The sequence below is a fragment of the Galendromus occidentalis genome, unplaced genomic scaffold, assembly GCF_000255335.2.
Source record: "Galendromus occidentalis unplaced genomic scaffold, Mocc_1.1 scf7180000077405, whole genome shotgun sequence".
Taxonomy (NCBI): Eukaryota; Metazoa; Arthropoda; class Arachnida; order Mesostigmata; family Phytoseiidae; genus Galendromus; species Galendromus occidentalis.
In genome coordinates, this window is record NW_003805393.1 from 10,591 (window position 1) to 21,597 (window position 11,007).

The following is an 11,007-nucleotide window of genomic DNA, read 5'->3' on the forward strand; positions in this document are numbered from 1 at the left end:
GCGAAGATGCGCGGCTTCGCGACGCAGGTGGCCATCGTGGATGCGACGATGGCTTCGAGTCCGGGATAAATTCTTCAGACCTTCTTTAAGCCTCCGGAAGGCAACTATAACCGCATTCTCCGGCAAAAAGGTCTCGGAATCTCGATTGTTTCGGAGTGTTCAAGGGAGAATTGCGTCGCGATGGAATAACCTTCAGGGAAGTTTGGAAATCCGAGAAGGTGACTCGTGGCTTCACCATGCGGAACGAATTTGGGGAACAATAAGCTTTCGAAACCTAATCTTGCAGCTCAACAAGGACCTGCTCTTCCCCACGCGTTTAAAGCAAGATTCGCGATTCTGCTCCCAAGCAAAAAGAAGAAAATCCGAGCATTGGCATCGGTAAGCTCGAACGTGAAGAGGGAAGGAGAAAACTTTCCCCATCTGTTTTCGAAAGCAGAAAACTCGACCGAATGTCCGTAGAGAAGTGCGGACGGTATCGACGTATGTTCGTGTCGGCAGCCCGACGGCAACTCGCAGTCAGATCACGTAGTGTTTAACCCCAATCACTGCTGCTTGTGCACGAGCGGAAGAGCAGGATAAAAATACCGGAGAAAAACTCGTCGCAGCTCAGACTCGGGAACCGTGGCCGGCGTCCACTGTTTGCTTCTGGTCGAGGGACGGGCCGGGTAAATACTCAGCGCGAGCTTGGACCGAAACGACCCCGAGACTCTCTCAAAATGCGAGGCCCGTGCACAGGCGGAGAAACGAACAAACGAAGCGTACACGGGGCAGTATCCGTGTCGAAGTGTGTCCCTGTCCCACGGACTCTGTTTGCATGATGGATCTTCCGATTTTGTTGCGAATCTGATTTCCAGCCATCTGAGAGAGCTCATTTTGACGTGAAACGTCTTTCGAATCACTGAAGGGTATTTACACCGGAACTTCGTCCTCCTGAAACGAAATCTTGTCCGCTTTTCACCCTTCGGAGTACGCTTCCTCGAGAGGAACGTTCTCTTTTGTTTCAATCCCCGTGACGGCCACGGGATCGTCTCGATGCTTGACTGAGCGACAAATCTGGAAAGACGGGCTGGGTGGACGAGCGGACGGGCAATAGAAAAACAGCCGGCGTGCCGCAGTCTCTTCAGTGCTAGACTTCACAAAATAGAATCCTCCGAAGCTATCGGATGGCCTTCGACTCAATCGACTTCAGATATGACGCGTCGCTGGAAAATCGAGGGTGGCGTGGAAAATCACAATAAAAAAATTCAGAGTCCAAATGAGTCAAGTCTCATTTGAGGGAATAGCGTAGGATTACGCTTGACGATGGCTAAGCTCTCGAATATCTTTGATGATGAGAGAGACAGGAAGCCAACATCTTGGGATTTACAGAAAGAATAAGGAGTCTCGTATTGATATTACGAATGAGGATAGAATTTTCAAGTGATGTTTATTTTTTTGTGGTTCTTTGAGAGCAGGAAGATGCCTTATGCACACCCAGAAATCAATCTGGGTAGTGAGAGACTCGCTTTCTCTAAAAACCTACTCTCCTTTATCTTTGTTTCTCCTCGTCCATAGAATCATCTTGATGCAGGCCGATTATAGACATTTCGCGCATCTTGGTCTGCTTTCTTTGTCTTTCGATATAGTTCAAAGAATTTCTAGCCATGAAATCCGTAGAAGATGGGCTTGCGATAACTGAAGTACGCGATTCAATGAGGGTCTGTTCATGGATTTCAAAACGATCCCCACTTCCTATCATCGTTAAAACTGAAGAAAATTCCTCGTCGGATTGTCTCATTACTTCAACTAGTGGATAATATCCTCAGGATTGCCACAGAATAGAACGATGATGCCTCGAGTCATAGGTTCATGAATGGGTTTCATAGAAACTAGGGGTAATGGTCTCAGATCTCCACAGAATATAATATCCATTCCACCGAAAGGAAAGTCATGGTCCATGGCTATATCCTTCAATCGCTCGTTGATAGAATGGAAAATGCCAGCACCTATAATGCTTACCGTATTTCCTCCAATAAGGGGGCCTGCCCGTTTATTGTTCGGAAGCTCTGAAGAGGTGCCAGTTAATTAGGAGTACCCGCTGATAAGAGCATGCCCGTTCAGATAGGGAGATTTATCTATTTTGAAATCGATTTCTCCAAAGAGAAGTGTGTAAGGCAGAACATTCAGCGACTCTTCCGGGGTCCGTAATGGCAACAGAGATCTACGAGATAGAATTTTCTGAACTTTCCGTGTGCTGTTCGTTCTGGAGTCTACGCTCGGAGGGTGCCCGGCAATTAAGCATGCCCGTCTGGATGAGATCCCCGAAACCATGCCCGTCAAATAGAGCATGCCCGGTAAGAAGAGCATGCCCTCCTGTTAGAGGGAATACGGTACTTCATCAATGAAAATGATTTTGACATCCGAGAATGCATTCCGATATGACTGCAATGCCTCGAAGGATAAGCCACTATGGCGTTGCACAGTTGAAACGCTAAACGCATGGTGAACTGTTGTTCCATTGATCGCAACCGCAGCTTTACCACTTGACGCAGCGGCGATAAAAGCATTCCTATCAGAAGTGTGAGATTCGGAGAACCTATTGAAAGTTTCCATCAGAAGCTCCAAAGTGAATGTTTCTCCGCATCCTGCTGGTCCGGTGAAGAATAGTTGGATCGTGAGTTCAAGCTATGCAATGCTTAATTAAGCCTTTCTGCTCGAAATTCGTCTGGCGCATCGAATCGCAATACTGTGCGAATGTCATAACATAAGTTCTTTCCCTGACCTCAGATGATAATGAATAATGATCCTGGCACTTTGACATGTGATATCATCATCGTTCGGTTGGAACCATTCATCAGGGCTATGAGCGTAGCGATCATCATTTCCGAGTCTCACATCACAGTTATCATCGTCATTCATCCATATATCCCGATATTCTCCTACATTTGCCTCAAAATGTTCAAACCGATTATATAGTTGACGATTTTTGAGAATTTTGATTTCGTTTTTATAATATCTTAGTTATCATCATCAAGCAACTCCGAATGCTCATTTTTCAACACTAGGTTCTGGTCATTTGAACCCGCGGTCGATAACGCTATGAAAGACACACGATTAATTTACGAATTTGAAATTCTTCCTGCTAAGGAACGCGTCTTGGGTGACTCCAATCTCTAGAAATTTCATGGCGAGCCGGAATACCAGCAAAACAGCGAATTTTCCGCGACGAACTCCAGGGTCAAGAACGTACCGTACCATTCACACCATGACGATATCGTTGAGTCCACGGAATGAATCTCATATTGATTCAACTGCGTTTTCCAATTACCGAGTTCGAAGTTTCGAAGCTAGAATTAAGTTCGTTATCATCTTGTTTGGTCTTGAAAATGATCCAAGTGCGCGAAATATGGCGGGATGCAGTGTTTACTAACAACAGACGCGCCTTGCCAGAATTCGGATGCCTATCGGACGGAAAAAGTCGCGTTAAATCTTTTCAACCATCACACTTTTACGTTTTTACGTCTTATTCCCGAGAAAACGGTGGAAACGTAAATTTTCCGTGACGAACTCTGACGTTTGACGTCCCTTATCAGAAACAGTATTCTTGAAGATACAAACCGTCTTTCTAAAGAAATTCAGCCATCAGAGTTTTCTTCAATAGAGGCTTATTTCTGAAAGAATTGACTCACAATTTTTCTTCCAATTCGACTCTTCCACTCCGAACCCTAGAGCGTAATCCTACGCTAAAAAACATATGATAATCATGACAATTTTGCCGACTGGGTACTCTGATACCACCCACGGCACCACATGGCTCGGCCAGGGTCGGGAGGACTCTTCAGTCCGGACAATCGTTAAACAGGATGAAGAGGATGCTCTTCCCATTCCGTACAGCTTGTCTATTTCCGAGCAGAGTTTCGTATTCCTCTCCGATAACTGCGGATTGGAGGCTCTCGATGTGGTTATCTCGGTCACACATCCAGATCCGAGTCCATGGCTTCGACTGAGATGAAGTCTTAGAACCCGTCGAGACACCGACATTCGAACGGAGACGGTAGGATTACGCCGATTGTTTCGCATGTTAAAACGCGGCACCGTAAGTGAAGGCAGTTTCTGAGCCAACAAGTCGCGACCAACGGGCTCAGCGTCGAATGCCTGATGGACGATGGATGGGGCAGTCGCTGGCGAGCTCTTTTTACTCCAGAAATCGGGCGATTGCTCAAGAGGATTTGGCCGCCTCGGCGAGAAAGGCCGAAGAGAGAGGCTACCTCAATTTATTCCTAGCCTCAAGAGCGATTTTTTTACACGGCCATCACAATGCCTCCTCTCCCAGACGGCAGCATCTCATTCGCGGCGCCCAATTCGACTGTTAGCCGCCTAACTGGTCTTGCGAACGGGCAGGTTTTTGTACTCGATTCTACGGGCGTGCGTCTCGTAATCCGAAGATCTAAAAAGCGCGGAATTCATCAGAAATCCCTCGGTCTACCCGATGATGGTACGACGACAACATGCTAACGCTAATTTCAATTAGTTCCCTGGTTTCCATTAGTGATGTAATAGGTTCTTTTCAGAGCTGACATGACCCGTTTTTCATTAACTTTTTCACTTGAAGAGCCCGCCCGGCTCGGTTCATTTCGGGTCAAAACGTCTCGGCGAGGCTGCCCTCAACACATGATAGAGCTCACGTTGGCGCACCCAACCGCCCATACGCTCAGTTCCCGAGGACAATTTCATAACCGCGCCGGAGGGGGAAGGGGCGCTACTACTGCTCGACCCGGGATCTCTGCTTTCAGAGGACAGAAGCTTTTCCCCTTGTCATCCGCTTCCCGTGTCTCCCTTCCCATTGTAGTAGAAAGCGAACTCCTTGCTCTGCGATGCGTGCGAGCATGCAACATGCGAATTAGTCCGAGACACGAACGCACCTCTGTCGGATATCCTGCCTGACCGACAGGTCTGCGGACTGCCGAGTTCTCGTTGAGATCCGAACCGGCTCTCAGCGGTGGAATTAGCAATCGACGGACGCCATTTTCGGCCCTTGGAAAACAATAGGGTCTCCCCGGGGGAGAATCCCCAGGAATCCGTCCACCGATTCCCCCCAGATATGGAAAATTCTAAACGAGAACGGTAGAGGGTAAGATTTTGATATGATCGGTATTCTTCTTGAACGAGCGGGGCCGAGGTTGCCTGTGCGGGTAGCGAACGAAGTCGGGTAGAAAAAAGAAAAAGCTCCCGAAACAGATTGTCTTCGCTCCGCTGAGGGAAAAGATGGCTCACGGGACGATTGCGTGGAGGATATTCTTCTCGGTGTCTCTCTGGAGCTCTGTTCTTCCTCCAATTTTTCGCGCCCTCATGTATGTATACGGCCCTCGTGGAATACGCTCGGCACGAGCGGCAAGCCGGACCGAGAGGCCGGCACGGAACAGGAAGAAGACGCAGAGCGGCACAAGGAAGAAACGAGCCGAGCAGAAGGACATCGACCGAACGACCGCTTGAATCCGTGTTAGACTCTCCCCGGGCACAATCTCGTTCTGCGGCTGCTGGTGAGCACGATGAAAGCCAAGGTCGAAACGCTTTATTCCATCCGTATACCTCTTACGTATCCCGTTCTCAGTCAGAGGAATTATCTTATCAAGTTCCCTTCTCTTCGACCTTTTCCCCGCAGAGGATCAAAATCAGAGGAGCGTAGAACGCATAATGGCAACGAACGAGCGGTCGGCTATCAGCTCGAAATCCCCTCTCGAGACTTTTGCTCTCTGAGCTTTCAGCCAGCCAGCTAGCCAGCCAGTCAGTCTGTCTGTCACTCACCCACTCACTCAGTCAGGCAAGCGGTCGAGAGCGACCGACGACGGTGACAGCCGTAAGGTCTTGCGATCTGGACCCTGACAGCTGGATTAGAATTCACAGTGAGATTCCAGAACGATACGATCCGGATACGCGGCACGGTGAGAAGACCAACGAGAAAGCGAGCGGAGCCGGAGTCCACGAGCAAGTCGTCGTCATCCGGCGTTGAATGAAACGAATATTCCGTCCACTGCTGTCGCGGCGGACGAGCGTACATGGAGCAATTTGCATTTAAGCTCGAGATCGTCATCTGCGTGGAGTCCGACGCTATTCTTACGTTGCCCCTCTCTTGCCGGCTCGTGGCAAGTCTCGGCATACCTCACTCAGTGGGAACGAAGGGACACTGTCCAAAACGGACAAGGTCGGGAAATAGTACAGCCGATTCAGGTCGAGTCCCAGACGACTCGCCTCGGAGCGTTCCATGCAGGTAATCGCGGAGGCCTTGGGCTCGTTCCCTTCGCTGCGACAATTTTCAGAACTGGCAATGTTGTGTTCGGTTAGTTCTTCACGGCTTCGTCCAAGATTCGTGCTCCAGTCGGCGTCGCTCGAATCCACATCCGTATCCTCCTTGCCCCGCGCGATCGTGGTTATCGGATCCAGCTCGCTCAAATTGAATGTACGCATGTGAGCGCGTGCGTTTGATCTGCTTCACACAGGCGCGCTAAAAAGGCGGTTTTGTTCGGAAGCAGGCAAACGAACATTCCGTAGGATCGGTCCTGTTTGGCGGATACATGTCTCGCTGGCTGACTCGTTGTCTGGCCGGTCGTCTGTCGGTTGGTAATGTTCCGCGGTGTATGGTCTGCGTCACAGCCATAAATATTCCCATTCGCCCCGAGGCCGCACGGAGGATTGTCGGGGCGCGCCCCGGCGTCGGACAGTCAGTCACTCAGACAGACGGACTGCCTGAAGGGGCGGGGAGCGAAGGCGGGGGCTTCACGGCTAACGCTTTGGCGGAAGCTTACACCTAATCCTCTTAGCTTGTGGAGCGCGACGGCGACAGCAACTGCAACAACAAGTGCAACAATGCGGGACACAATCTTCATCCACCGCCGAAAACAACCTGGTGTTTCCCGTCGTCGTTTACTGATTACGTTGAGCACCGAGACACACGGAAATAAATAATTTGATTCGCTTCTGTTCAACTTCACGAGAGACGCTGACGGAGGGACCAGACTCGTTAGCCCAATCCGTATTCGGGTGAACGACCCCCGAATGAAAAGGGAAAGAAAATGAATGGAGCTTCAATTTCCCCGAGTCCGTCCGCCGTTGAGCTTCAGCAGGATATTTCCTCGTGTGGTTATCGATTTTCGCTGGCGTGATTTTGTGGCAGCATGAGGAACGTGCGCGCGTGCCCATACTCACCGTCGTCGTAGCCACGCGCTTCGACGAAGGGAGCGAGCACCTGGTGAATATTGTACCAGGTAATGACTTCTCCCGGCAAGGGGTTATTATAAGCCATTGCGGAGTTCTCCCGGTAGCATCCCTCGCGTTTATTAGTCTCATTGTTAGTTCATTAATAACTAGCTTCTGAATTACTGTCGCACTAATTGTTCATATTTTCAGCGTGACTTCTTTCTCCTCGTATCCCTCTTCAGGCACAACGAGCAAACGATGGATGGGGCGCGTCGATCGTTTAGCTGGCTTCGAAGCAAGCACGAACATGCTCGACTCCGCCGCAAGCTCGTTCTCTATCCGATTCTCGATTTGACGGTACTTCCCACTCGGCCGAATCCCCATACGGAATTTCCTGAATCCCTACTCTTCGTTCAGACTTCTGTATCTTGCACTAGGACACGCCTCGGTTTCACAATCGGCAGCAAACGCGCTCGCGAGCATTGTCTCTACTTTTTTGAGAGAACGAAATCCCGCAAAAGTAGGTGAGATAAAAAACCGCGGAGCCTGGCACAAGGTAAACACTCACCAGGGCTGTCTATCTTCTAATTGAATGAGCGTTCTTCTTTGGTACGTGTCCGCTATTGAATAGAATCGGATTATCGTTCGCTGAACGTCATTTCAAGTTGACGCGCACCGCGTCTCTGAACAACGGGCCCATCGTGCTCCCAACGAGACCAGTGCGGGCGCTTATCGTTTATTCGGCTCGAGCATGCTTACCTCACTCCGAACGAAAGTCTCGGGGAAATTGAGAATGTCCCTCGGGCTGTTAAGGGAAACTCAGCGCAGCCAATGCCTGGCTGGGGATGCAAGTGGGCTGCCTCATTGGTGCCGGGCCTCTTCCGGGAGCCGAAGGGTGCACCGTCGAGCGCACGAGGGTCAAGAGGAGAGAAATAATTGAGGAGATCCATCATGCCACCCTCCATGTGGTGTACTAGCTGCTTAGCGACGTGCTTAGAATCCCTGCGAAGGGTGGTTTCGATCACGAGGCAGAATGAATGCTCTCGACAGGCGGAATTATAGGAGAGAACGCAACCATAATAATTTCTGCCCGAATCATAGCTATGACCGCAGTGGTAACCGCAGTATGTTCGCGTCCGACGTGTGTATACTCCGTTGTGGGTCTCCAGTCGATGCTCTGTCGCGAGTCACAAAATCGATTCTGGAAGCTCACCAACTCCTTCTCGGATGGGAATAATGGTTTTCTGGTTGGGGTATCTTCCGTATTGCTCGTGAGTTCCCATAGGGGAGAAGAAAGCCTACACAGCGCGTGTTCCCGCCATCGGCCAGTAGGGCGAACATGAAGGCAAGCGAGATGAGCATGACGATGACGCCGTCTGACCTCTGGTCCTAGAGGAGCAGAATTATCGACGGCTGTATTGATGAGGCTGCCGATGAACATTGTTGCCCGTCGCCCTGTCCGAAGAACCTAGAGATCCCCCAGAGGCCGGGAGTCAGTCAGTCAGTCTTTTCGCGGGATTCCCTGTCGTCGTATAGGTCCACCCACCGCCATCTTTCGCTATCAGGAGCAGTGATCACGATGATTTATGGCCAGTGGCGCAATTATATTCAGCAGCGGGGGAATGATGCCCGGCGGACTTCCTTATGTGCGAGAGTATGCATGGACCCTAAGAAATATCCCGTCATGCTTTTCTCCCCTCGCAGCATCGTCCCTCGCATAAGGAACGTGCGGCAGCGATGGAGACGGCTGTTCAGCTTGGGAAGGGAGACAAGACCATGTTTTCTCAAATAACCGGTCTCGGGGAGCAAACCCGCGCAAATCGTTTCGCCACGATAACGGAAACGTTTGGGACCGAGAAAACTTGGAATTTTCGAGTGAATCGAATAGGGAGCCGCCCACTGCCCTCGCATCAGAATAACGGCCGACTACCGCTTTCTCTCGGGCGTCGGCGAAGTGATAGGCCAGCCGTGTTATTTAGGAGGAGTCGGTCGTCTGGAAAACAGCGATACATATTTGCATCTGGAAACGATCGTCTTCCTTCAGAGCAACTTGGGCGCAACATCTGCTCGGCTACTGAATGGGCCCAGTCAGCTGAGATTCTTGCAAGAACAGCAGGTGAATCGGTGATACTGAAACCGTCGATCGCGAAATTCTTCTGGGTCCCGGCCTGCGTAAGAGATCCAGGAGCGTTGTCGAAGTTCCCGCTCGAGAGCGGAGAAGCTGTACGGCAGAAATGAGGGAAGCGGAAATTTGCTCTCTCGAATTCCCATGAACATATACACCCGGAATGATAACCTTCGAGGAACTTCCTCCCGGGATGTCGGAACGTCAACTAAATGGTTTTTTGCACAATAAGAAAAACGGCTCCTCCCTCTACCGAGTCATATTCGAATCTCATTTCCGGAATCTCTATGAAAAGCTAATAAACCTCGCGCACTTCGTTAGGCGGCCGTCGCGACGGCTGTGTACTCTGCGCTTTCAGGGTCGGTCGGTCGTACGAGTTGCGAACTCCGTCTTGGCGGTTTGCAGTAATTCTGGCGGAATTTGTGTTCTCACAGTAGTGTTACTTTTCTCTGGCTAAGCAAAAGCCCTGAAATCGTCCCGCTCGTCATGAGGGTTTTGCAGCAGCAGCAGAAGGGTCGGCTTCTTCTTTCGCCGTCACTGGCGGGGCTCCGCTTGGTGAGAGTGAGGATGGATGTAGAACTCCTCGCAAATCCAGGCTATCACATCCGGTTTAGGCTCCTTCCATTTCGCCACCAGCAGCGCCCTATTTTTTGCATAATAATCCCTATATTCCGTGGGAGTCTCTGGCGCAGCGGAGGATGACAGAAAAGCGTCTCCTCTCGCAGTTTTTCTATCTATCCCTCTCGCTTACGTCCGTAACATGCTCGATGCAATTTCCCCACCGGAAGCTCCGCAACAAGTTGTCCTCATCCCTTCCTCCCGGCAATCTCGATTGCAGACTCGAACGAGTGTAATGAATGCAGCCTTTTTTACCGCCATCCTGGGCAAAAATCTCCATCTTTCGATTCGTGACCGGCCCTCTCGTCCTATTCCTCGATTGCCCCCAATTTGATAGGGAACTGAACTGATTACTCCAGCGGGATTACTCCTTTTTAGTGTAAGTGGTGTCCGAGGATCCCTATGATATCGAGATATGGTCCTTCCGGTTCGTATTCGCCGCCCGCCTTCTTGGAGCCGATTTCGATCGAAAAACATGCGGATATCGTTCATTCCAGCTCAAACGTCTGTTCCAGCCATTTAATCCTTATCTCGACGGGCGCCCTGGTAATATTCCTGATCTCAATCGAAGATGAGAGTGAGTCCGAAGTCCTCGGGCATAATAGTTTTCGGGAGCGGGTCGGCGCTGCAAAGACTGGTGTGCGAAGTGCGAACCACATGGGACCATGGGACTCGAATTCATTCGCGGGGGATTTCGAGGAGTTTCTCAGAGCGTGTAAGAGAAGGAGACAATATAGAACGGATCTTCTCTATCTATATATATAAAAACGTATGTCTGTCTGTCTGTTTGTCTGTCCGGGGTACCCTATAGACTCGAAAACGGCTGAACCGATCTTCGTGAAAATTTAGGAGTGTGACCTGGGGGATCCAGCGGTGGTTATAGGGGGGTCAGTTCTCCGATGCGATGAGTCCTTCTACCTTAAAAAATTATTTGAGTGCTCCACCCACGAGAATACGAAAACTCGGAAAAAAATTGAAAAATCTGAAATTCGCAAAATTCACTAACGCCTGAACCGATCGCCGCAAAATTCAGGGGTGGGTTCCCGGGAGCTTCAGGAAGGTCATCTGAGGGTCGTCGTTCTCATGTTATG